We start from the raw sequence: 26,708 nt of genomic DNA, 5'->3' as shown, positions 1-26,708 counted from the left end.
ATTTTTCTTCAAAAGAAAGAACATATCAAGCAAAGATTTTTCACTTCTCAACTTCATGTTAGTGGCAACCATGGGTCAGAAAGTGCTTTTGGGGTAGGCTTGATGCCTGTTTTTTTTGTTCCTGAGAAAAACTGCATTAGAACAAAAAAATGCCCCTGAGATTTAATTATCTTTTTATATTATTTTTTACTACAAAGCCAGTTACTCTTTTATTGTGTTGCTCTGTTGGAAAAAAAAATCTTTAGTAGATGTATTTTTTTTTTTGTAATGGTAAAGGCAGTATAACTTCAAAGATAGAGGGCTCTGCCTTTCTTGTGTCTAAAAAGGAGCTGAGTGCTTTGAATAGTTTCAAGGTGACATGAAGGTTTGGGACTAAAACTGGTATAGAAAAGGTCCAGGATAAGGAATTTGGGGTATTGCCCCTTCAGATGTCATGTACTCTTGCCTGTTTTTAGCCTATTTTGGTTGTTGGTAACATAAAATGTATGCATTTAGGTTATTCACAAGAGTGCTCTTCCATAAAAGTACAAGTTGTTTTCACAAACCTCAGACAGGAGAGGGATAAAAATGAACATCCAGAATAGGCCAATGCCAAGGACTATGAAACAACAGGAAGCCAAGGAAGACCTCTTCTTAATCTTTCCTGTCTTTGTCTTCACACATCTGTTGTTGCTTTAATTGTTCTTTGCCTCACCAGGCTACTTTTTCCCTTTCCTTGTGAAGGGACATGACTACCACCAAAAAATAGAGTTACAGTTTGAGTGTTTATGGCCCTCCAAAATTCTTATGTTGAAATTCTAGGTTAGATGTGGTGGCTCACACCTGTAATCCCAGCACTTTAGGAGGCCAAGGTGGGCAGATCACCTGATGTCAGGAGTTCGAGACCAGCCTGGTCAACATGCGGAAACCCCATCTCTACTAAAAATACAAAAATTAGCCAGGTGTGGTAGCAGGTGCCTATAATTCCAGCTACTCGGGAGGCTGAGGCAGGAGAGTCGCTTGAACCCAGGAGGCAGAGGCTACAGTGAACCAAGATCGCTCCATTACATGCCATCCTGGGTGACAAGAACAAAATTCCATCTCAATTAAAAAAAAAAAAACCACAAAATTCTAACTCTCAATGTGATGCTATTAAGAGGTGGGGGTCTTTGGCAAGTGATTAGGTCATGAGGGCAGGGCTCTGAAAACTGGGATTAGTGTTCTTATAGAAAAGTCCCCAGAGAGCTGCCTTGCCCCTTCCACCATGTGAGGACACAGAGGGTGCCAACTATGAAGGAGAAAGGGTTCTTCATTAGACACAAATTAATCTTGGACTTCCTAGACTCCAGAATTGTGAGAAATAGAGTTTGGCTGTTTAAAGTCACCCCAGTTTATGGTATTTTGTTATAGTGGCACAGATAGACTAATATAAGTAGGTTTATAACGTTAGTGCTCAGCCAGACTGACACTCTTATATTTTCTCAGTTTTTAATTTCCAGGAAAGACTTTTGATTAATCTGTTCTAGAGTGTCTCTTGTCTTTCGACTGTCTATAAATTATGTCCAGGAGTGAAAGTTAAGCTGAAAAACGATGGCAACTCCCATTTCAATTATGTGGCCAAGTTGAAGAAGAAATATAAAGATAAATAATCAGGACAATTATCTTAAAAGTAGGCATTGGAAAGCAAGAAGGCAGAGACAAAACAATAAGTATCCACATTACAATTTGTGTCATGTTTGTGAACTATTAGTCTGAAAAATAAGAAGTGCATAGGAAGGAATATTTTAGGCATAAAACTCCATAGTTAAATTCTTATGTCAAGCAATATACTTGAATGTGGTGTTAGTCTATCTGGAAGAATATCTGGAGACTTATTTAATTGTTAATTATTTTTAATTTTATCTTTCCTCTGTTTATTCATTCATTCATTCATCCACTCATCTGTTCATTCATTCTGAAAGTCGTATGTATTTATCTGATACAGAATTAGAGACAGGTAGAAGCATGGAAGCAAGAAATGTATCCAGGGTAAATCTCAAGGTTAGTGAATGTGTTGGGCAGAGTATGCCAATTGCTAACACATAAATACACACACAGACACACACACACACACACACACAACAATGGCTTAAAATAAAAATAGCTTTATTTTTATCTATTAGAGTCCTATTTAGATCGGGCATCAGAAGGAGTTTGGTTTCACACAGATATTGAATAACTTGGACTTTTTCTATTAAATGATTCCTGCCATTCCTTAGACACCCAGAGTGTTTTGCAGGATCCTTTGCATCTGGCCATCTGACGAATGATGAAAGAGAATGAGAGGATCTCATGACAACTTTTAAAGCAAGGGCCTAAAATGGCATGCCTCACCTCTTCCCACATTTCATGGCTCGGTACTCTGTAACACAGATGCACCTAAGCTTGCTTGGAGGTTACGGTATGAAATCTACTCTGGCACTCACTCAGAAAGTGAAAAAGAAGAGTAGTGCCCTCAGACCCTGAGCAAGAGAAGCCCTGCTGTGGGCCTAATCTTTTAGACACATACTTTCAGGATTTCTTTCAGATATACCACCCCCAACAAGAAATGAGAACGTAAGGCCAAAGTCCAGGAATGCCTTGGATACTGAAATTTTCCAGAAAAAACAATCCCATTGTGTTTATTTCCAGGTGCAGCTTGGTGCTTGTCCATAGGTTCATCTTCCAAAAATGTTGAAGGTGCCTCCTGTATATGAATCACTAAGTGCGAGTGGTGTCCAAGGGCTGGATATTTGTGAAGAATTGGCACAAAACTTGCATGAGCAAGCTAGATGTGCATGATGTAACTCAGTGCAAGATGGAGCTGGAAGTGGAATGAGAAGGGAAAGACCATGCTAAAGGAGTAGGGCCTGGGCTCAGGTCTTCCCATGCTGCCATTTTCTAGCATCCAGAGAGCCTAAGCAACCTAGATTTAAATGTGGTTTTCCATGTTGTTATGAATGTATTTGACCACGTGGAAAGCTGGAATTGCTTTTTATTTAGCAGGTTGCCAGCTTGATTCACAACTCTTAAACATTGAGATGTGTTGTAGGTGGGCATCCATGGATCCCCTTGGCCTGGGCCCCCGAAGTATTGAGGAAGCTCCTTGTGTTGAGCACTAGCTGTGTCTGCCACAATGGACAACCAGTATGATTTTAGGCTTCACCCTGCATGCTTCTAAAAGGAAGGGGAAACTGAAAATAGCTACCTTCTATTAGACAAAGTGAAAAACTTAATTGCTATGTTTCATCAAGCCTGATTCAATGGACCATTTTGCCTTATATTATCCTAAACAGTAATAAACTCTAAAAAGCAACTAATTAAAACCTCTGGTTTAATTTAATAATAAATACCTTTTTTTGAACTCTTGGTATGTGTTGGATACTATGCTAACAAATTAAATTATTCTATTTAACAATTATATCAAGTGTTAGTCCCATTTGACACATCAGGAGACATAAGCTGAGGAGAGAAGCTGCAGATCTAGTATAGGTATGTAGGGTTATCATAATCAAAAGTTTGTATTCTTTTCAGCAATGGTGCTCCACTGTCTTAGGCTGGAATGGATCTTTGATGGCAGGAAGTCCAATGCTCTTTGTGCCCATTTGGATCCTGAATTATCTCTTTTATGGTCCTGTCTGAAAATGGTTGACCTGCCTGTATATGGACACTTCCAGTGACAAGCTCTTTATAGATTTATACATTAGGAAAACTAGCATATTACATTAACTCATGAAATGTGATGCATTTATGTATATGTATCTTATCTGGACTATTTGCTAAGTATCTGGATAGCCGGTGTTAGTGGGTCACGGACTTGAAAATCAAGTTGGGAAAAATAACTGCATTCAAAATTTAAAGATTCCAATTTGCTGAGTTGTCTGTGTTTATTTTCCTTTTTTGTGAAGACAAAGGGATTAGGGAGACAGTTGAGAAGAATGTGGAGATTTTTTTTTTCTGATATTTGGCCTCAAACCAATCCTCCATGGAGATGTGTGTGTGTGTGTGTGTTTGTGTGTGTGTTTATAGTATGTGTGCGTGCATACTACAATAAATAGCACAATCCTCTAATGTATTATCCAGATTGAAAAACTTTTGAGAGTGAAAGTGGGGTGTATTGATAATTATGCATAAATTGAAATAGTCCCAGACAAATGGGACCATGTTCAATTTTGTCACAAATAAAAACAAATATATATATATATGCCCAGGATGCATATTTAGGTGACATTCAAAAAAAGACTAAATATACCAACAGAACACAGATTAGTAACTGCCAAGGCTGAAGCTGGAATGAGGGGAGCACAAGGGAATTTCTGGAGATGATGGAATTGTTCTATACCTTGATCATGATGGCTGCTACATGACTGCATGTACTTGTCAGAGCTCCCAGAATTTGCACCAAAAGTGGATTTTACTGTACGTAAATTCTACCTCATTTTTAAAAAAAGAAAAGTGGTATGGTAAGGAGATCCTGGTGGAAACCTGACTTTAGAAGGAATCCTTTATTTTTACTTTTAATTATAAAGAAAAAAAGTAAAAGAAGTGTCTACCCTCTTAAGAAAAGAAAAGAAACAACATGACATAAAAAACAGTCATTAGATTTACTTCATGACAAAATTAAAGAAATGGTACCAATCTAGAATCATCCCAAAGAAGTAAAATCTAAAAAAAATAGGGGCATTTTCTTCCCTTATTGGCACATACCACATAGCAGTTAGGGGACACTTTGGACTAGAGAATCACCAGTGTTCTGTGTGGGGAAGCAGCGGAAGTGAGGAAGTACTCAGCAAGGAGTGACTCAGGTTCTGACAGAGGGTTAGTCCCTTGTAGGTGGATCCTGGAAACCCAGGACTAAATTGCAGGGGAGGGAGTGCTCAGTAAACTACTCTGACAAAGAAGATTTGTTTGGGAAAATACTTGAGACATCCCCTGAGTAATATTAATATTTGGGGAGACTGTTTTTACAGATGACTAAGTAAGTGGGAACAAGAGATAATCAAATATGGGTTATTCAGATCAATGTGACTGCCTTGATACCATGGATGGTGGAGGTCAGCAAAGCTTGACTTATGTAAAATTTAAAGTATACTATGTAGGAGCATCTTATCTGCCTTATAGGACATCTTCTTGGCAGTTCATGTCATTTTCATATTGGCAATATCACTATTCCCCAGGTCCTTAAAAATACATGGACATAGTTAACATTAGCTCAAGTTTGGTCTGCGATTGCTTTATTCTACATCTTGTCCTAATTTTCCATTTCAAAAGATACATGTATTTAATTTTCCAGGGTAAACTGAGATCTCCAAGACCCATTATACTTCTAAAATTCAAGGATCCTAAAATTAAATTTTTATTTAAAAGCCCTAATCAACTTGGTGCAATTACTGATTTTCACAGAAAGCAATGCACATAGTATAATGAAGGGCCTCAAATCTTGGTCCTATCTCTAACTGTGGGAACTTAAATCCTATCTCCACTTGTGTAAAAAAGGAGAGAATTCATACTACTTTCTCATAGGTATAGGGTTGTTATAGAAATAAAATGTAGAATCAAAAATAGAAATACCTTTGTAACTCTTATACCAGCATGTAACACATAATAAGCATTCACTAAATGTCAACTGTATGGTGCAAGGCATGAAATAAAGTTTCCGGGTTACATGCTGCCTTAATATCTGAGACTGAGTCTCTCAGATGGCCTAACTGCAAGCTCTTCTCCTTGACTCTATTCTTGCAGATAAGGTTCCCTTACCTAACAACTTTGCTTATCATTGAGACCATGCGTAGTCTCCTTATCAATATGGACCATGTAGAGACCATGTACAGTGGCTGCTTATTGCTGAGTAGTGGGTTTCTCAATGCAGAATGATTCAAATAAGTCAATCACATCTTCTCATGGGAGGCAAGATTCATCTCTCCTTGTTACTATAAAGTCTGCCTCACAGAGCCCCTGATTATTCTCTCTGTTCCTGAGAGTAACTCCCTGTGAGTAGCCTTGTATGGCATATGGTGTCCAGCTCCCCTGGGCTGTGAATTTAAGAGACCAATAAACTGTTCTCTATCTCATCTGTGTTGAGGGTCAGGTGTACAGCACTCTTTCTAATAGGGTGAAACAGAGGCAATCAAACAAGCTGTTTCTAAAGACAACTAAAAGTAAAAGTATTAGTGATGTTAAGTAACAATACTATCTATGTGAATACTCTAAAACCTTAACTGAGAAAAATAAGTACCCACACAGACTACAGCACTGAGACTAATTAGTAAAACTTCTTTTATTTTTATGCCTCAAAACTTTACAATGCTATGATTTTTATTCCCACCTAGGAGATTAACCAAACACTGTCGTTTATAGAGAACTATTTATAGTGTAGAAACAAATTAGCAGATTCATTGAAGGATTTGTAACCCTCCTGAAGACTGTTTGGGGGAGTCTGACATAGAACTGTAGACCTCTCCCTGAATCTTAAAGACTTAGGGGTATATATATGGGGATGTGGGTATGTCTATATAAGATACATAGGGATTTTTGCACATCTGCTACTTAAACTAAGCTCATGACCTTCTGAGTGGAGACTGAAGTGGCAATAGCTGAAGAAGTCAAGGAAAGGGAGAAACATATTTGTTCTCCAATGACTATACACACAACCCACACATTCCCAGGCCACACCTGCTATGAGCACTAACGATACCATACAATCAAACACATACATCATATAATGACATGACCCCTATTTGATTGACTCAAGTCTACCAATTTTCCCCAATGAATTGGCTTAAGGGTCTCCTGAGAGAATCCTGTATTATATTGCTCTTGTCTGATATCATTGTCTAACTTTGCTTAGCCATTTAATATCTTATGGCTGCCGCTGTTGTTGTTGTTATCTGTTATCTCATTTGTGGCCATTCCAAAGTTAGTAACCTCTAATGTTTCCAACTTTTAATTGCATGTTGCTGTGCAGAGCTTATAGCTTGCAGTGAACGCCAAGAATGAAGTACTCAGACAATTCCAGCTGAGCGGGGCGGGGGACCATTCTTCTGAGAGAATGTCGCCTCAGAAACCATTTGCCAGGTATTTATCGAAAGGACTTGTATTAACTACAAACATCTACTGGATGGCCATTTGAGGTCAGTCAGTGAGGCACCTGTAACCTTGTACAACACTCCAACTGCAATCTCAGGGGGCTTTTTTCAGTGTTCCTTGTCACACCACACATTCCACTCCCTGTCCTGTTTTGAGGGTCAAGGAGTTTCATTCTCAGGCCAAATAACATACACACAATGCCTCTGTATTTTTCTATGCCCCAACCTCAAATGCCTTGTACATAAGCTTGAATATGTTGCCATGTGACCCCCACAGGCTGGAGTAGCACGTTCACTGCAGTTTTCCTCTTACGGAGTCATGCTGACTACCATGGAAACATAAGGATTTCTTTCCTCTTCTTCACCTTCTGTTTATGCCCATTTTTCTCTCAGACCCCTCTGACCACAGGCCTGGGCATCACTGCCCCCTGCCCTTCACTGTTTCTTCTGTTTAGGCAAGAATTGACCATCACTCTCTTCTCACATTGACAAAAGCATCCTAAGCCAACCAAATTCTAAATGTCTATCCATTCATTTTACTAGATATACACAGATATGTATGAAATTCCCATTCGTTTCAGGCCAGGATCCCTAATATGTAAGATCTGAGAAGTGGCAAAGAGCTCTGCAGCCAGTGTGTTCATTCCAACAGTCATTCATTCATTCCCTCACTCATTCGGGATCTCAGTAAACATATATTGAATCTCTTCTTTGTAGGAAACACTGTGTTAAGCATTGGATCATTTGCAGTCTAGGGCATTTGTTCTTTGAATAGCTGCATCACAATAAGGTAAAGCATTTGTCAAAAACGTAGAAATCCAGATCTATACTTGCTTTCTGAATCAAAATCTCTCTAGTAGGGGCAGCACTAAGTGGGAAAGTTGGGTTCTTTTATGGATGAAAAAAGGCTAAGTTCGAAAGCACTAGAGTTAGAATCATTACTGAAACACTTGGCCAGAAAAGCCAATTCAGTGAGAGTCAGTAGCAGACATGGGCAGGTTATGGGGGTGGAGAGGTTGCGGTGGTACTTGAAGAGGAGATTTGCATCAGCCAAGCGTGTAAATCATAGACAGCTAATAGATGGGGCAGTTCCAAACTTTCCCAACAGCCCTTTCAGAGATGTGGTCTGCTCTCCAAGTGGAGCAGGTCTTGTGGGCTGGGCTGTTTTCTTCTGATTACACAGTGCCTGCATCTTGAGGAAAAGGCATTAGCAAAGTGACTCGACATCAAATCTGTCAAAGCAAAGAGGACCAGTCCATTGCTGGCTGCAGTGACCCTAACAGTCCCTCTAAGATGGGACGTCTAAGGCTTTCTGATGAGGCCACCCACAGAAATAGGGGCCCTACGGAGTATACTCTAAGAGTCATCACTGATGCTTCTCCCTTTACCAGCTTGAAGCCCTGCTGCCTTTCAGGAAAGACACCTGCCTGATTTTTCTATCAGTCTTTAATAGTTAATTCCCTCCTTGTCAGTTAAAGTATTTCAGCAACTCCCTTAGGCCAGATAAATCCAAGTAAGTTTAAATTAGATGCCTCAGCAACATCAGGCATTCAAAAAGCTTCCAGAGAGAGCAAGCCACACCCTTTCCCTCATAACAGACCGAGGGTCTTGAATGAAACCTCTTATTGGGCTTTCTCTGTGGCTCCGGGGCAGAATTGGATACGTTTGTATTACACCTCAGTTGGACTTTTGTAATAAGCCATAGGAAGGATACATGTTACATTTAAATGAAACCTCAACATTTCTCAACATGGCTGTAAAATTCTGTTTTTAGCAGAGTACCGTGAGCAATGCAAAAACCTGATCACTTTCCTCCGATGTTAAAACACATTCAAGGACTCTCACCACCTAGTGAATTGTGCCTTACCTTCTTTTGCTAGAGTAGAGTCTACTACAGTTTAGCCAGACACATGTTTTTCAGTATCGCCTCCACCTCATACCCCAAGTACTGTTATATCTCCAGCCAAACAGTTCTGTGTATTCTTTTCCAGGACAGATTTGCCTGAATATTGATCCATACCTGGGCTCACATCTGTCTTTCTATGGAGAATGCCTTCTGAGCTTATGGAAATTTTGCCCATCCTTTAGAACTCTTTTCAAATACCACCTTCTCCATTATGCCTTTCCACAACCAAATATGGATGAAGTATCTCCAGTCTATAAAGTCTCATAAGACCCTACCCTTCTGTTATCTAACCATAGGAATAGAAAACTCCAGTTCTGTGAAGCCTTCCAGCTCGGTCCTAGTAACAGTCATCTTTATATTGGTCATCTATGTTTTGTGTTGGCCATCTATGTTGGGGTCAACATCTTATGCATAAAATCTTCTCAGTAATAATATTTTGTTGGATATGATTTATTTTCACTTCTCTCTTTTTGTGACCCTCATCCCATTTTTTGTCTCTTTTGTCTTGTTTATATGCTGACGAACAATCCCCTATGGGGTCAGTAAGCAATGCCATCTTCAAATTCCAAACCTTACTGTAAACTTCAGGTGAATAAAGTTTGCTTTTGCTTGTGGGATTAAAGAATGTTTGTAAAGCACTTTGGAAGAAAAAAATCTCCCTGCACATGTTAATTGCTATTGTTAGTGACTTTCATTCATGTAAAATGTCTCAGAGAACTAACACCAACCAGAGACCTTGTGTGGCACACTTAGAATCTCAGCAAGTAGAAACTGGTATTGAAATTGTTAAATGGCAAAGTCTGTTTTGATTCTGAGGTTAACCTCAAGGATAATTATTTTTCATTTTAGAAATCTGGCCAAAGTGTCAGTGACATCTGCTTTGGGGAAGAGAAACAAATTATATTAAAAAGTTCATATCTTGGTTTAATTTTGGCTTGCTTTCAAAAATATTAGAGCAACTAATTTATATTTATGTTAGTGGTTTTGCTTTTTCCATGCTTACCACCTTTTCATGCTTAATGAACACTTTTTTCTTTCTAAAATCGATTAAAAATTCATTATCATAAATGTATGATGATAAAATCTTACCTCTATATTGAGAACTTTTTGTAACTTGCCTTAGGAGGACATTTTTTGAAATTGTTCAGCTAATGTTGATTTGCAAAGTGCATAGCCTCCTGTGTCTTCCAGTGGAATAAGAGCTGAAACAGGGGTTGAGGGCTCTTGTTTATCTCTGCAAAGGCAGTTAATCAGTAGGCATCCAGATAAAAGAAATTTGACTGAAGGAAATCATGAAAACATGCTTTCAGGTCCTTCAATATTTCTAACTCAAGCAATTTAAGCGGTTGAACACATAACAATAATCTTTCTCAAAATATAATAATTCCTGCCAGCATCTATTTTGTAGAAACTTAAGACATAAACAAATGAAAACATAATACTATGACGACAACAAGAAACCAAAGTGTAAAATTATAACAAAATTCCATTTTATGACTTTTCTAACTATGCAGGGTTGCATGAATTGCTTGTATACAAAATATGTCTGATTTGAGATTTCTCAGAACTTGACAAATAAATAGATAACAGTCACCTATAACTAGGGCATTTTTAGGTCTCAAACATCTCCTAAATGCTAGATACTTCTTTATCCTTTCAAGCAGAAATTTCCCTTCTCCAATTTTTAAGATAATACCAATTATTACAGTGTAAATTGTACTTAAAGTGCAAAAGTAAATTTCAGACCAGCACCAATCTAATCAAATCCATTTCATATTTAGAAAGCTTAATCTAAACTAAGTCATATGTTAACATTTATTTACATTAATTCATTAATTTATTTAGCAAACATACTCCAGTTAATGTGCTGAGTGCTCAGTTTGAGAAAACGAAGACACTATTATATTCTGCTGTCAAGAAGCTCGGCCAGTGACTTTAAACCTAACCTTAACCCTACGTCCATCCTATCCCTATCACACATAAACTATAAATCACAAATCTTCATGATAAGGTCTATGGTAGAAGGAAGAACAGGATTCAAAGCGGCCCACAGAAAGGTACAACCAATGAAAACGAGTGGATTTTATTCATTGAAACAATAAACTCCAAACCAAAGTGAGCCAACCTCAGAGATGTTCAGAACAATTCACTGGGATAATGGAGGAAAACAGAGAACAGCTATACATATTTATTGTTATCTTGTATTATTTATTTTTGTTTGTGTATGATTTATATGTGATACAGAACTATATTATTTAAAATTAATTAATAGAGTCCTGGGAGTGATTACTCTTTATTTTTAACGTATGGTGTATACAACAAAAAATCATAGACCACTTATCTTGGAATCAGCAAGCCACTGATTGATTTTAAGATGGTAAAAACGTAGCCTTTTCTACTTTAGAAAGATGACTTGGTGACAATGTGAAGGGTAAATGGAGTAGAGTGAACATGGGCACACATAAAAGTGAAGGATGATGCATTTCTGAATGAAGGTGAGTAAAGTGAAAATGAAGAGTAGAAGACAGGGCTGAGATACGTCAGGGAGGATGAATCAACAGGACTCAGTTTCTGAGGGGAAAGAGTACCTAGAGAGGCCACCTCTCAGATTCTAGGTTTGGTGATTTGAATTAATGGTAGATGATTAATTGGGATATCTAACATAAGAAAGGATTGGGCTAATTTGGAAGAAGAGGAAGCCTGAGTTCATTTTGGCACTTGAGTTGTAGATGGGGGAGGCATCTTTCTAAGTAGAGATGTTCAGGTAGCAGTTGAATAATTAGCTCTTTTACTGAAGAAGGACCAGATGGTGATTCAGATTTATGGGTGCTTTTAAACATAGATGGTAGTGGAGTTGTTTATCTTTTAAATGAGGAGGCCAAATTTAGATTTCTTGGAAGCACTTAAAACCTGGTGCTTAGATGGAATAAATAGTTGCTTCCATAGTCTCATTTCTCAGTGCTAGAAAATTCTTCCTGAAACAAATTATTTGTTACATAGGACTTTATTTGCAGTCCCAAAGATGGGAATCTTGGAGTACATGCAATGAATAGAATGAATAAGACTGTTTAACATTACAATGGCTACAGAGATCAAAACAGGGACATTAAGCTAAATAAAATAATACAGGCTTAGAAAGGCCAATACTGCATGATCCCATCTATACATGGAATCTAAACATGTTGAATTCACAGAAGTAGGAGTAGAGTGGTGGTCACTAGAGGCTGAGGATGGAGGTGGGAAATTGATGAAATAGGGAATGACTGACCAAAGTGTACGATATTTCAGCTACACTGGAAAAGTAAGTTTTGAGACATATTGCACAGTAGGGTAACTTTAGTCAAAAATAATCTATTGTAGGCTGGGCGTGGTGGCTCAAGCCTGTAATCCCAGCACTTTGGGAGGCCGAGGCGGGTGGATCACAAGGTCAAGAGATCGAGACCATCCTGGTCAACATGGTGAAACCCCGTCTCTACTAAAGATACCAAAAATTAGCTTGGCATGGTGATGCATGACTGTAATCCCAGCTACTTAGGAGGCTGAGGCAGGAGAATTGCCTGAACCCAGGAGGCGGAGATTGCGGTGAGCCGAGATTGTGCCATTGCACTCCAGCCTGGGTAACAAGAGCGAAACTTCGTCTCAAAATAATAATAATAATAATAATAACAATAATCTATTGTATATTTAAAAATAACTGAGAGTACATTTCAAATGTATCACTACAAAAAATGTCCATGTAAGAGAAGCGATTGATGTGTTTAGCTTGATATAATGTGTTTAGCTTGATTGATTAGCTTGATACAATCACTCCACATTGAATATATATATAACAAAATATTACATTGTACTAAATAAATTACAGTTATTATTTATTAATTTAAAATAACGTTTTAAAATAGTTTCAAATACAATCACAAGAAGGCAGAATAGGGTGATGGGCAGGATGGCTTTATGAAAGGCTGAATTAAACTTGGGTCATAATAAAAATTTAGGGCCAAGACTGGGCACAGTGGCTCATGCCTGTAATACCAGCACTTTGGATGGCTGAGGTTGGTGGATCATGAGGTCAAGAGATTGAGACCATCTTGGCCAACATGGTGAAACCCATTCTCTACTAAAAATACAAAAATTAGCTGGCGGAACATGCCTGTAGTCCTAGGTACTCAGGAGGCTGAGGCAGGAGAATCACTTGAACCCAGGAGGCAGAGGTTGCAGTGAGCCAGGATCATACCACTGCACTCCAGCCTGGCAACAAAGTGAGACTCCATTTCAAAACAAACAAAAAAAAAATTAGGGCCAAGAAACCTGTAAGAGTTGTATCTAAACAATACAATAAATGAGCTACTATCTGGATGGATTGTAATTACTGTTGATATAATAAAATTTGAAAGTGTCACATGCAAGAGATAATGATACAACACAAAATAGGCAGCCAATTTGATCTGATGATTACTAATTGATGGTCAGTGGATTTTGACTGATAGACTCAGGTCTCTTGGATTTTCTCCTTGTTATTAAAGGGCAAATAAGTGAATACTACAGCAAATTCCAACTGCTTACTTCTAAAAATGTTGACTAATTAGACTCCCATGTCTAGTCATCACTATGAAAAGATGTATATACAGTGTGTCTTGGACCTGGGTGTGTGTGTGTGTGTGTGTGTGTGTGTATGAATGTATGTGATATTAATTCATGTAAATATTACGACTATGAATATACATATAGCTTCAATTTTTTCAGATATATGAGATTTTAAAACTTATACTAACATGTAGGTTTTATTCATGAAACACTTTCAATTTGTGTAGACCTTTCTCAATTTTACTTACTTTATAATATTCTATATTATAGAGTTACTGTAACTTAATGTTAATGCAGTAGAAATTTATAGATCTCTATTCTTTAACTGTTATAAACAATATTTCAGTGATTCAGGGGGTATTTTTAAAATCACAGTTCCCTTGGAAATTATGGCTGTTTATATAAAAATACTTATTTAAATTTATAAATGTCAATATAAAATGCAGTTTGAGAAGAATACACATACTAAAATCATCTGAGGGAATAGCAGAATTATATCTGTTATCTCACACTCTTTCTGGGACAGACATAATTACCTAATTTAAATTGTATACATACCTGCATGTATATATACTGATACATGTATGTATGTATGTATAAAATTTACATGTGTTTTTATGTCTGTAGGGGTGAGTGTTTCTATGTATCAATAATTGGATTTGTATTAGTTAAATGCAAGAATGCGTATGTAATATGACTCCTAAATTTTATCTCCCCAGAACTATATGAGTTGGGTGTAAGGTATACTAACATTGTCTCAATGATATTTGAACCTAAGAAACTTCAATCTGGAAAACATTTTATGCTATTCACATGTCTTCTTTGTTGTCGTTGGCAACAAATAATACTGCCTTCAATTAAATAAACTATAAACTTCAGTAATAGTTTTCCGTTAGAACTAGATTCTGATACTCAAATGTTGTTGTCAAGCTCTTATTTTCTCTCAGCTTTCTTCTGGGGAGATTTCTTCACTTGTGGTATGTAGAGTCTGATACATGATGGGTGTTTTCAAATATTCTTTGAGAGGATGAGGATGATGAGCTGCATTCCTTTTTTTTCTTTTCTTTTCTTTTTTTTTTTTTTGAGACGGAGTTTCACCCTTGTTACCCAGGCTGGAGTGCAATGGCGCGATCTCGGCTCACGGCAACCTCCGCCTCTTGGGTCCAGGCAATTCTCCTGCCTCAGCCTCCTGAGTAGCTGGGATTACAGGCACGCACCACCATGCCCAGCTAATGTTTTGTATTTTTAGTAGAGACGGGGTTTCACCATGTTGACCAGGATGGTCTCGATCTCTTGATCTCGTGATCCACCCACCTCGGCCTCCCAAAGTGCTGGGATTACAGGCTTGAGCCACCACACCCGGCTGATGAGCTGCATTCTTAAAAATATGGAAGAATATTTCTTCTTCCATGTTTGCCAATAATTTGAGCAAAAGTCCCATTATTAAGTACCATTGACCTGGTATGAGTCACTTGTCTATCAATGCACCAATATTGTGAAGGGAGATGAAATGCACAGATGGGCCAGGTGTGTCTCTGAGATATGATACAGAGAAGGATACAATCTGATAAATGTGTTTTAAAGCACAGATTTTGTGTCCAATAGTTTGCAAGATATTCTGAAGGATCTGAATATGTGTATGATATATTCTCTGTCTTCAAAGAATCTACCACCTGGTAAAAGACATTAGCTCTAACACTCAGATATGCACAGGTTAAATTTGATATTATCCACCTTTTTACTGTGAGGATTTAAAAATTCTTTTACTTGGTATGCCTCATGAAATCTTCAAGTAAAACTTTGTAACTCTGTGAAGTCCTGTGTTGAATTATTGTTATTAAACTAAGATGTGTTTGGTATTCAATAATATAAAAAAGTCTTTTTATACATAATTTATATATTTTCCTTTCTATTCTAATCATTACTACATTTCTGTAAACAGACTTTCCCAAAGAAAAATTATCCTGGAAGTCTAATATTGTTTATTTTGTCCACTGGAAAATATACATTTTAAAAAATCTGTTCTTTGCAGGATGTAAAAATAACACTCCAATGAGATATTTGAGTCAAAGCTGTTATCATGCACAGATAGCCACGCTGTAGTTTATTCTTCATAGTGATGCCATATGTTCTGACTTTACTGAGAGCTACAAGTTAAAACTCTCAAGATTGAGGCCAAATGCATGCAATTATTTGGAAAGCCAAGTGGAACTCTGTTGCTTATCCTATCAACTTTTCCATCATCTAAGGTCTTGGCTTAGAATGTTCTAGTGATAATGTAAGAAAATTGTAGCAAAAATATAGCATGGTCTGTCTTCATCTGGAAGGAATTGACAGAAATGTGGCTTTGTCTATCATCAGACCTTCTGTACGGAGAGGATTAAAGCTTATAAATTGACCCATATGAAATTGCCCATTTTTATTAAATGTCAACACATTCAATCTAACATAGAGGCCAATAATCTATATAAATCTAAATTTATCTAGACAAATAAAAAGCTATCAAATTACATGAATATAGAGGACACAGTAAAAATGGATGTAACTTTTAAAATCCTGTGTTGTTCATTCTCGTGTCTAGCTTAGCCAACCCTCTCTTCATTGCTAGTACTAGGTAAACTTTAGCTCAAGCACAGCGGATGTATCACAAATATTTAATTAGTGTGACCCAAATTAATGAAATTGAGGTTCTGCTATATTGCCTTCTTAATCCCATGCACATTGACGTTTTGTGGTAGGGAAACCATAAGCAAGGATTTCGTCATCTCCACCCAGTTACTCCAAATTCGAATAATACTGACTTTAGCATCTCATCCCAAGAAATTGACATAATTAACCACCCTTCAAAGCAAAATAGAGTCTGCTGTCTCCAATGCTATTAAATATGTATTGTGCACATCATCACAGTAAATTTCCTGACAGAGAGTGATTCTACCAAAGTAGATCAAATGAGAACATCACATTGCCTTGTAGCAAGCGTATCCACCTCTATATATTATTAAACAACTTACATCTATATGCATAAAATATAAATGTAGTAGCTGCATAGTATGGAGTCTGAGGAGTCTATGAAGGAGAGTATGTTTAGAGTGTGTTTCCCAATACTTCCAATTCTTAGCTCAGATGAGACACTTACTATACTTATTTCTTCAGGCAGATTCCTTCCTGCTTAATGTAATTAGATGTAAGAAGGAAAAAATAATAATTAAATTATGGGTAGTCCTCTCCTGCAAAAATGTTACATCAAAGTAATGAGAAAGGATACTGAATTAGAAAACCAACCCAGTCCTAGAGTCCCCAAATAGGCTTCTTCTGAAAGTAAAATCAACTTAAATTGTCAAAGGAAAAAAAAATCTGGTCAATGATATTTCATGGCTATTTTTATCTTATGTTCTAGTTGTCCAGAGAAAAAAACATATTCATCAGGAAGATGGCTAACCAGAATAACAGACCCGTCTTTTGCTTAAACAGAATTAACTTTAAACCTTTGAGTGTCTCTGGGTTACAGATGGGAGAATAGAAGTGCCAGAAATTTTGCAAAATTGTTTGGTTTAAAAATTAAAACTAAAAGAACAATGACAGTATGAAATACCCAGACTTTTAGTAAAAACTAAGAAGAGAAGTTGTAGCTAGTTGGCTTGAAGGACTCAAAACTGCATATTCCAACTATTCAGCTATATTCCTCAGGATAATACCAGTGAAACCATTCTCAAAATAATTCCATACCTAGTTATAAAGTTAGCCAGTCATTGGCATGGTAATTGAAAAATAATTTATTCAGAGCAGCACCTACAAATATTTATGTATTTTATATATATATATGTATATACATATACATATATATGTATAGTGTATATGTATATATATACAAACACATTTATGTGAGAGTTGAATATATATTCAATTGAATGAATATAGATATCTATCTTATATATATGTAAGAATTGAAAATACATAAATATTTAAGTTGTTGTTGTCATGAAAATGGCCATACTGCCCAAAGTAATTTATAGATACAATGCTATTTCCATCAAACTGCGATGGGCATTCTTCACAGAATTAGAAAAAACTACCTTAAATTTCATACGGAATCAAAGAATACCCCATACAGCCAAGACAATCCTAAGCAAAAAGAACAAGGCTAGAGGTATAATGTTACCTGACTTCAAACTATACTACAAGTCTATCGTAATCAAAACAGCAGGGTACTGGTACAAAAACATACATATAGACCAATGGAACAGAACAGAGACCTCAGAAATAACACCATTCATCTACAACCATCTGATCTTTGATAAACCTGACAAAAACAAGCAATGGGGAAAGGATTCCCTACTCAATAAATGTTGCTGGGAAAACTGGCTAACTATATGCAGAAAACTGAAGCTGGACCCCTTTCTTACATCTTATACAAAAATTAACTCAAGATGGAATACATACTTAAATGTAATTATTAATAAATTAATACAGATATATTTATTAATATGTTTTTATCAACATGCCATCAGCACTGAGTATTGTTTTAGAAAAAAGAATTGCTTACTTGGTAGGTTAAGATAGATGATAGATAGACAGATAGACAGACAGATACACACAGACTTAAAAATAGTTTCAGACATTTTTCCTTCCTCTGTTTTCTATTATCACATGATATTACAATTTAGTTTATTTAAAGCTTATGGAATATTTTTATTATTTATATTATATATCAAACACTTCTGATTTAGATCTGTTTTCGTGTTCAGTGTTCTACCCAAATTTATTTAGGTTATTAATGATAAACTGCATGCTGAGTACTATCTTTTACTGCTCTTAAAAGATTTTCATGTTATGATCTGTGACTTTCGAATTTTGATGTGCATTATTTTTTCTTGCTCTCTTTAAAAAATAACAAATACATTTATAATTCATTCTTTCATATATACTGTTCTAAATACCTTTTATAAATTATCTAGTTTAATACACATGGCTTCTTCTATTTAACCTATTTTGGACATGAAGACATTGAGGAACTACACAGCTGTTGTAGTAATCTGTACTACAAAGTCAGGCTGTCTCTAAAGCCTGTGTATATAACAAACATACTACATCATTTCTTTACTGTGATTCAACAAGTTTTTTTTTTTTGTTTTCTCTGTCACGAGTTTTTCTAATTATCAGACACATAAAATATCAGATGATGACTTTTTGTTACCGTCAAAAAAAAGTAGAAACCTACTTCAGTTTACATTTCTTAAATCAAAACTTTTTCCCCCTCATAACTATATAGATAGAGATTTTTAAATAATACTCTTCTTGGAAAAACAAGCAGTTAATATGAATAAATAAAATAATGTATTTCATGGAGAAATAAGGTAGGATACTAATCAGATGGTTGGTTTGATTTTGTTTTATTCGGGAATCAGCAAACTTTTCCGTACAGGACCAGGTAGTAAATATTTTCTGCTTTCCAAGGTATGCAGACTGTTACAACTTCTTACCTCTGTTGTCACAGTGTGGAAACAACCATAGGCAGTACACAAATAAATAAGTGTAATTGTGTTCTAATAAAGCTTTGTTTATAAAAGCAGGCAGTGGGCCAGACTTGGTTCCTGTGCCGTAGTTTGCAGATAACTGTTTTTGTTTTTAACACCTGGATTCTTTTTTTTTTTTTTTTTTTTAAAGACAGAGTCTTACTCTGTCACCAGGTGCCAGGCTCTGTCACCAGGCGCCAGGCTGGAGTGCAGTGGGACAGTCTCAGCTCACTGTAACCTCCACCTCCTGAGTTCAAGCAATTCTCCTGCCTCAGCCTCCTGAGTAGCTGGGACTACAGGTGTGTGCCACCATGCCCAGCTAATGTTTGTATTTTTTTTAGTAGAGATGGGGTTTCACCATGTTGGCCAGGATGGTCTCAATCTCTTGACCTTGTGACTTGCCTGCCTTGGCCTCCCAAAGTGCTGGGATAACAGGCTTTTGCCCTTTTCCTTACCAAAAGAATATTATCCTCCATACTGAAGCTGCTTCTTCAGCAAGATCCTATTCTAAAGAAAGTCTTTGGAATACAGCTGAGCTGAAAAGAACTGCAGCTGAGCCATCATCAACTTGCAGCTGACATATAACATGTGCGAGAAATAAATCTTTGATGTTTCCAGCCAGTAGGATTTTGTGGCCATTTGTTAGTAAAGCAAAGTTTATAAATACATAGTCTCTTAATAGATGTACATGATAAGACAGGAACCTATGGGAAATAGGAAAGGTGGTCTGGGATAATTGGCAGAATCAAATACACCTGGCTGTTCAGAAATCAGTTTTCACAAAATAGAAAAATAAAAACACAAGGGTATATGTGCATATATGTGTATCTGTGCACAGACATATGTGTGTATATGTGTAGATAAGTAGGTAGGTAGATAGATTATAGATATAGAGATAGATAAATTCATTTTAGGGAAGAGCAGAATTGTGGGGGAGGACAGTGAATCAAACTACTTTTAGAGCTTCTGTGGCCATCTGGGCTATTCTGGCTCAAAACCCATATATATATATCTATATATATAATAAGAATATTTTAAATATAGATATATATATAATAAGAATATTTTAAAATTGCCAAAACCATAGATATATATAGTTTTTGCCTGTCTAATTTTAAAATATTCTTCTAAATTCATCTTTATTGATTATGCTGTTATTTGAGATTTCCCCCTACATCTTGCTTTCTGGTCTTGTTTTGTCATTTATAGTCTGATTGTTAGCTTTTGTCCTTTTTATATCTTTTTGAGTATATTAAAGGCAATTTATAGGAGGGCGTATTGAGAAATATGTGTGCTTCTATATTAGATTTATTTTTCCAGTATTTTTGGATGCTGTTTTTGTCTTCTTTAAGAATAATGTAAACAGGGCACTCCATATTTTTGCTGATGTGGCTGGCTTACTTGGAAACAAAATTGATATCTTAGGAAGAAAGAGTCAGTGATATTGGTGGTCATCATTATTGGTTCAGTGATATTGGTGGTCATCATTATTTCTCTTCATTGCTGGCATGTTTTGGAACTGTAAAGGGACATTCTCATTTTGGGGAGGACAGATGGAAGTCTTGGTGTTGTAGTGTTTCCTTTCTTTCCCAGATACACATTCCGTTCATAGCAGAGAGGCACTTTGTGCCCCCTTTGCCTTCTCTTCCACCAGGAAACAGTATCATACCATATGCCAGGGAAAATTTATAGCTTACTGAATTCACCTGTATTTCTTTTCTTCTTCAAGAGCAATGTGAGCAATAAAAAATACAAGCTCATGAAAAGACATAACTCTTTTTGTCAGCTGTGTCACTACAATTCAATACATTCATGTACAGGAAGACAGTAGTACAGCTTTACAAACTCTCACCCTTTCCCCTCCACCTTGATACCTTCCTTAGAAATAGCAGGAGAAACAGTCACTTCGTCATATTCAAATTTCATCACAACAGGACATATTAGGTGAGAAGCTAAGTCTTCCAAAAAAATCGAACCGTGTCTCTTCTTGATTTATAGTTTCATTTCAGTATCAAGCTCTTTTTCTGCAGTTTGGGGAGCAGGCTTAGACCAGCCTTCTTATAATTCATCCTTGCTTTTCAACTTGTTTATATTTACCAGTCAGAAAAAAATGATGATTTCAATAGATGAAAAGGAAAACCACAAATCATTTTCTTTATCTCTTCACAGGTGCCTGGAAGAATCATTTATTGGAGAAAAAGGGAATTTAATGCCTTATTCTTCTAATAAGCAGGACTCTTTCAAATAAATAGACTGTTTTAAACTATTTTTATAATGGTTGTTTCAGCAACCATTTTCCTTCTCATTGGTAGTACAAGAAACATGTGAATAAAAGTCCATCATATATAAAGGAAGAACTCTAAAATTGATTGAAAGTTGAAGCAATTGTCTCTCAACAGAAATTACTATATTTCAATGAATATTATTTTATAGCGGCATGTTTAAAATTGATTTTGTTAAAGTTTTGATAAAAAATTAATATATTTTGGATTTTTTTCCCTAAACATCCCCCTAGACTAAGTGTAGGATTGTCAACTCCTATTTATAGTAAAAACTGAATATTGGAAATTTATAGAAATATTATGTAAAAAAATAAAGAACAGAAAGGAGAAAGAGAGGGTGAAGAAACTGTAAAGAAAAGAAACTGACCAAGATTTACTGAATTTAAATACGTTAAAGTTTTCTAAACGCTACTGTGTAGGGTAGGGCCATAGTAAGTGCTCTGTGTGTGCTTAGTAAATATAGAAAAACTCGCCTTCTTGAACCACTGAGTTGACTAGTTAAACAAATAGCATCAAATTTCAAAATCGAATTAATCTTGGGAGCATTACTATCCTCTTAGATCTCGGACAGCAGTATGATTAGCACATTGGAGGAAATTTCTAAGGATTTCCCCTTTTACTCAATTTTGACAGGTCTTATTGATGATGATAAATGAGTTCTGTGTCAGTTTTCTTTTTACAACCTCACTGCCTGCTAACACTGGCACAAGTTTTGATATCTTTTTTATTTGGTGGCAAAGAGCACTGTCCTTGGTGTGAGCACAATTGCTTCAGTTTTGAAATTCTAAATAAGATAATGAGACCCCATGAGTCACTGACAAGGAGAGATTAGATGGAGTGAGAGCTCTGCCTCCAGAGATTTCCAGTAGTTAAAAAGCTGCTTAAACCTTCATTCCACAATGAATCTAACTTCCCAGGGGCTTGACTGTGAACTAAAAGCAAGTTTGGCACTTTGCAAAATCCATTAAGAGGCAGGGTATAAGTTTACAGTGAGAAAAACTATCATGATCTCTTTGAATGAAAATTGGTTGGCAATTGCTGTCTGGACAATTGGTGACAACAACTACAGAGGAAAAACAAATTACAGTTTTGCTATAGTAGAACAGTCAAGAAATTGACAAGTAATTAAATCTTTTACCTGCCACTAAATTCAGAAACCTTTTCACAACTCTAGGTTGTGGCATACACAGATAAATACCCTGGGTAGTTGGCAATCTGTTGTATTAGAGTCTTAATTCAGTGCCTACTGTGCTCAGTTAGTGCTAAAGAATCCTTGTTTTAACACATTAAAGGTGAAAAATATGCATTGCTACATCTGAAAATTCACCCAGGCTTCTATTCCACACAGTTGTTTCTCGACCCAGAGGATGCGTCTTATATGCATTGACCTTCAGCCATTTCATGTGCATGAGATGTGGTAGATAGTTTTCAGCTGGAATTAATCCTGAGCTGCAGACTGACAGAGTTCAGGGTTAGCTCAGGAGCTAACCAAAGGAAAGACATTCATGGGAAACGTGGTTTAGAATCATGGTGAGAGACAACGTGATTTAGTGCTTGTGTCACACTTTTCCTGCTTTTAATTACATACTTTGGACTGCTACTTATCCTCACTGAGCCTTAGCCATCTTATCTTTAAAGTGGGATAATAAGATGCCATAGCCCTCCTATGGGGATTATCTTCATAGATCAAGTAAGATGATAATAAATATGAAAGCTATTGAATCATAACTGGGAAGTAGTGCATGGACAAATATTAGTCTTCATGGTGCTTTAATTTAGTCACCATTTATTGAATGTGTGTCAAGTGTCAGGTTCTGAAAAGGAGCTAGAAATACAAAAATGACTTAAGGTTCAGTTTCCATTCTTAAGTGCAAACATATAATTAATAATAAAATACTCAAATATTCAAGCTAGTCCTAGAAACCTCAGTCCAAGATGTCATAAAGACTTAGACAGATGTCATAGTATTTTTAATTACTTCTTTAACATATTTATGTTTTTGATAGAATAATTGCTCTAAAACCGTGACTACTACTTCCTATTATATCATTCCCCTTCTGCCTACTTTCCCTTCTCAGTACAGATGCTTCCAGTAAAGGCATAATTCCCACTATTACTGTAGAGTGGGCAGAGGGCATGAAGGCAGTCCCAATTCTGCTACTGATGTGGTTTCGATTTGTGCCCCACCCAAATCTCATGTCGAATTGTAATCCCCTGTGTTGGAGGAGGGGCTTGGTGGGAGGTGATTGGTTCATGAGGATGGAGTTTCTCCTTGCTGTTCTAGTGATTTCTCATGCAATCTGGTTATTTAAAAGTGTGTAGGGCTGGGTGCAGTGGCTCATGCCTGTAATCCCAACAGTTTGGGAGGCCAAGGTGGGCATATTACCTGAGGTCAGAAGTTTGAGTTTGGTCTGGCCAACATGGTGAAAACGCATGTACTAAAAATACAAAAATTAGGTGGGCATGATGGCACACACCTCTAATCCCAGCCACTTGGAAAGCTGAGGCAGGAGAATTGCTTGAACTTGGGAGGCGGAGAGTTGCAGTGAGCTGAGATCATGCCACTGCATTCCAGCCTTGGTGACAGAGCAAGAGCAAGACTCTGTCTCAAAAATAAACAAATAAATAAATAAATAAATAAATAAATGGAAGTGTGCAGCATTCCCCCTTCACTCTCTTCCTCCTGCTCCAGCCCTGTAAGACTTTACTTCTCCTTTGCCTTTCGCTATGATTGTAAGTTTCCTGAGGCCTTCCCAGCTATGCTTCCTATACAGCCTGTGGAAACCATGAGCCAATTAACCCTGTTTTTAAAAATAAATTACCCAGCCTCAGATAGTTCCTCAGAGTAATAAATTACCCACTCTCAGGTAATTCTTTAGAGCAATATGATAATGGACTAATACAGAAAATACTGCTTACCCTTCTTTTCCAAAACACCAACCACAACTAACTCCTAGTGTTGTCAGATTACATCTATCCACTGGTGAAAACCTCCATGGACTGAACCTAGAATAATATTTACCTTGTTTACCGGCACTGTGTCTCAGCTGTCATCTCTAATCCTTCTACCCTGTCTACCATGCCCCAGTCACACCGCTTTTCTCCAGTTTTACACAAGCCTGCTCCAGCTACAGTCACTCTTCCCTTATGTAATCTTTGAGAGAGCCACACAATTATCTCCTTCACTTTCCTCTAGTCTCTTCAAAGAGCTAAGTCCAGAAAGGTTTTCTTTGTCTTCTATCTAAAATAGCATGACACTTCCTTTATCAATTTCTGATATTTTATAATTTTGAATTTTCAGTGTCTATTCTTACCTACCCCATGTAGCGCCTTCTACCTATAACTTGCTATTGTCACATGTACTGCATTTAGGGACCAATGCTCATAGACATCCATCACCCACAGTCACTGGAACAGAAAAGCTATTTCTAAAAAATTAACTTGACCTCATTACACTGGCTATGACTTTTAGTTGATGAAAAAACAAGAGTGTATTTGAATGGGCTTTGCAGTTTTCCAGATTGCATAAGGACTAGTATATTCTTCCATTTCGTGCTTCATGGAACCCAAACAGTTTTTACTTATATGTTCTCTCTGCATATAATCTACAGAATTGTGATCTACAGAAAGTATATCCTCCCATAGCTAATAGCTTCTAGCTCATCTGTAGAACAGGAAAAAAAGAGCACATGTATTGCACTTCAACAAACAATCATGTGTCTAATTTACATCCACATTATCTGAATTTTACAGATGCGGAAACTAAGTTTCAGAGATGTCAAGTAACTTGCTTAAGGTGAGTGGTGGGGCCAGGTGTGGTGGCCCATGCCTGTAATCCCAGCACTTTGGGAGGCCAAGGCGGGCAGATCATGAGGTCAAGAGACCGAGACCATCCTGGCCAACATGGTGAAACCCCGTCTCTACTAAAAAAAATACAAAAATTAGCTGGGCATGCTGGCACGCACCTGTAGTCCTAGCTACTCGGGAGGCTGAGGCAGGAGAATTGCTTGAACCTGGGAGGCGGAGGTTGCAGTAAGCCGAGATTGCGCCACTGCACTCCAGCCTGGTGCCTGATGACAGAGCAAGACTCTGTCTCAAAAAAAAGATAAGTGGTGGGTCAAGACTTGGAATCCACGTCTGCATAACTTCAAAACCACTACTATTTAAATGATTCCATTCTTCTTTCTTCCTGATACTTCCGAATTGTAACATGGTTTTAACATGCCTCAAATCCATTCTTAGATCGGCAAACCGGTTGTGGATATTACAGTATCCTCTCTTTGAACACTGAAATTTAACAACTTCAAACAGTCACGGGACCAAGGTCTTCATGCTTCAAATAAACCTGTATTAAAGAAACCTGGCTAGAAGACAGAGATCATGCTTTATTCCCCTCGAAAGGATTTTGTTTAGATTTAATGTTGATGCCTCAGTTAAGTGCTCACTTTGAAAATCAATACAACACTGTGTGCTTGGTTGGCTCAATACCTCTCAGTCAGCATTAATAAAAAAGCAGCCACAAAACAATGCACTTTGACTCTTTATTGCTTGTCTCTGAATCTCCAGGCCTCATAACTGTTAATAGAGTATACTTATTCCTTATACACGATAGCAAGTATGTAGTTCATTCAATAAGTGGAAAACTGAGGCAAGTTGACCTATGGCAAGACACTCACGCACCTTTGTCCTCCCAAAGGGAAAAATCGATGCCTGTTAGTGAGTGCTAACACAGCTTATGTAGCATGGAGCAGAAGTCAGCCCCAGCAGAGGAGTGTTTTTTTTTCCTTCTTCCCTCTTAGATCATGTGTAGAGGCAGTAAATGTGAAGAAAAGCCAGAGGCCCATAAGAATGTACTTTAATTAGCAACTATATGTTATCCTAACTGAAAAAAACTTCAACTACAACAGTCCACAACGACAAGACTGAACACAGAGACTCCCTGATGAACACAAAAAGAATTGTGTTTCTGTTCAAGATAAGTGGAAGGTCAACTCAAATGTGGAGATAAGATGACCAGAATTGCTTTCTCCCTTAAGCTTGGATGAGAGTAGTTAGGCTGAACGAGTGTGCATGGGGTCCCGCACACCATGTTTTGTGTGTGGGTAATTTAGCACACACTCCTGTTAGCTATCATACTTTTTAGTTTAGGACCATGTTGATCGTAAGGTACATCACTAACTTCATGGCTTTAAGGGGAGAAAATAAAAAAGGACAAAGGAACACTAACTCACTAAATGAAAACATTGACTGTCAGGTGAGTCCTAGTTTAGAAAATGTTTTTAAAAATCTGTACATCTCCAAATTAAGGAAATGCTGTATCAATGCCTGATTAGTACCTCTTGGA

This window comes from Callithrix jacchus, chromosome 10, assembly GCF_049354715.1.
Source record: "Callithrix jacchus isolate 240 chromosome 10, calJac240_pri, whole genome shotgun sequence".
Taxonomy (NCBI): domain Eukaryota; kingdom Metazoa; phylum Chordata; class Mammalia; order Primates; family Cebidae; genus Callithrix; species Callithrix jacchus.
Note: the sequence above shows the minus strand (reverse complement) of the source record.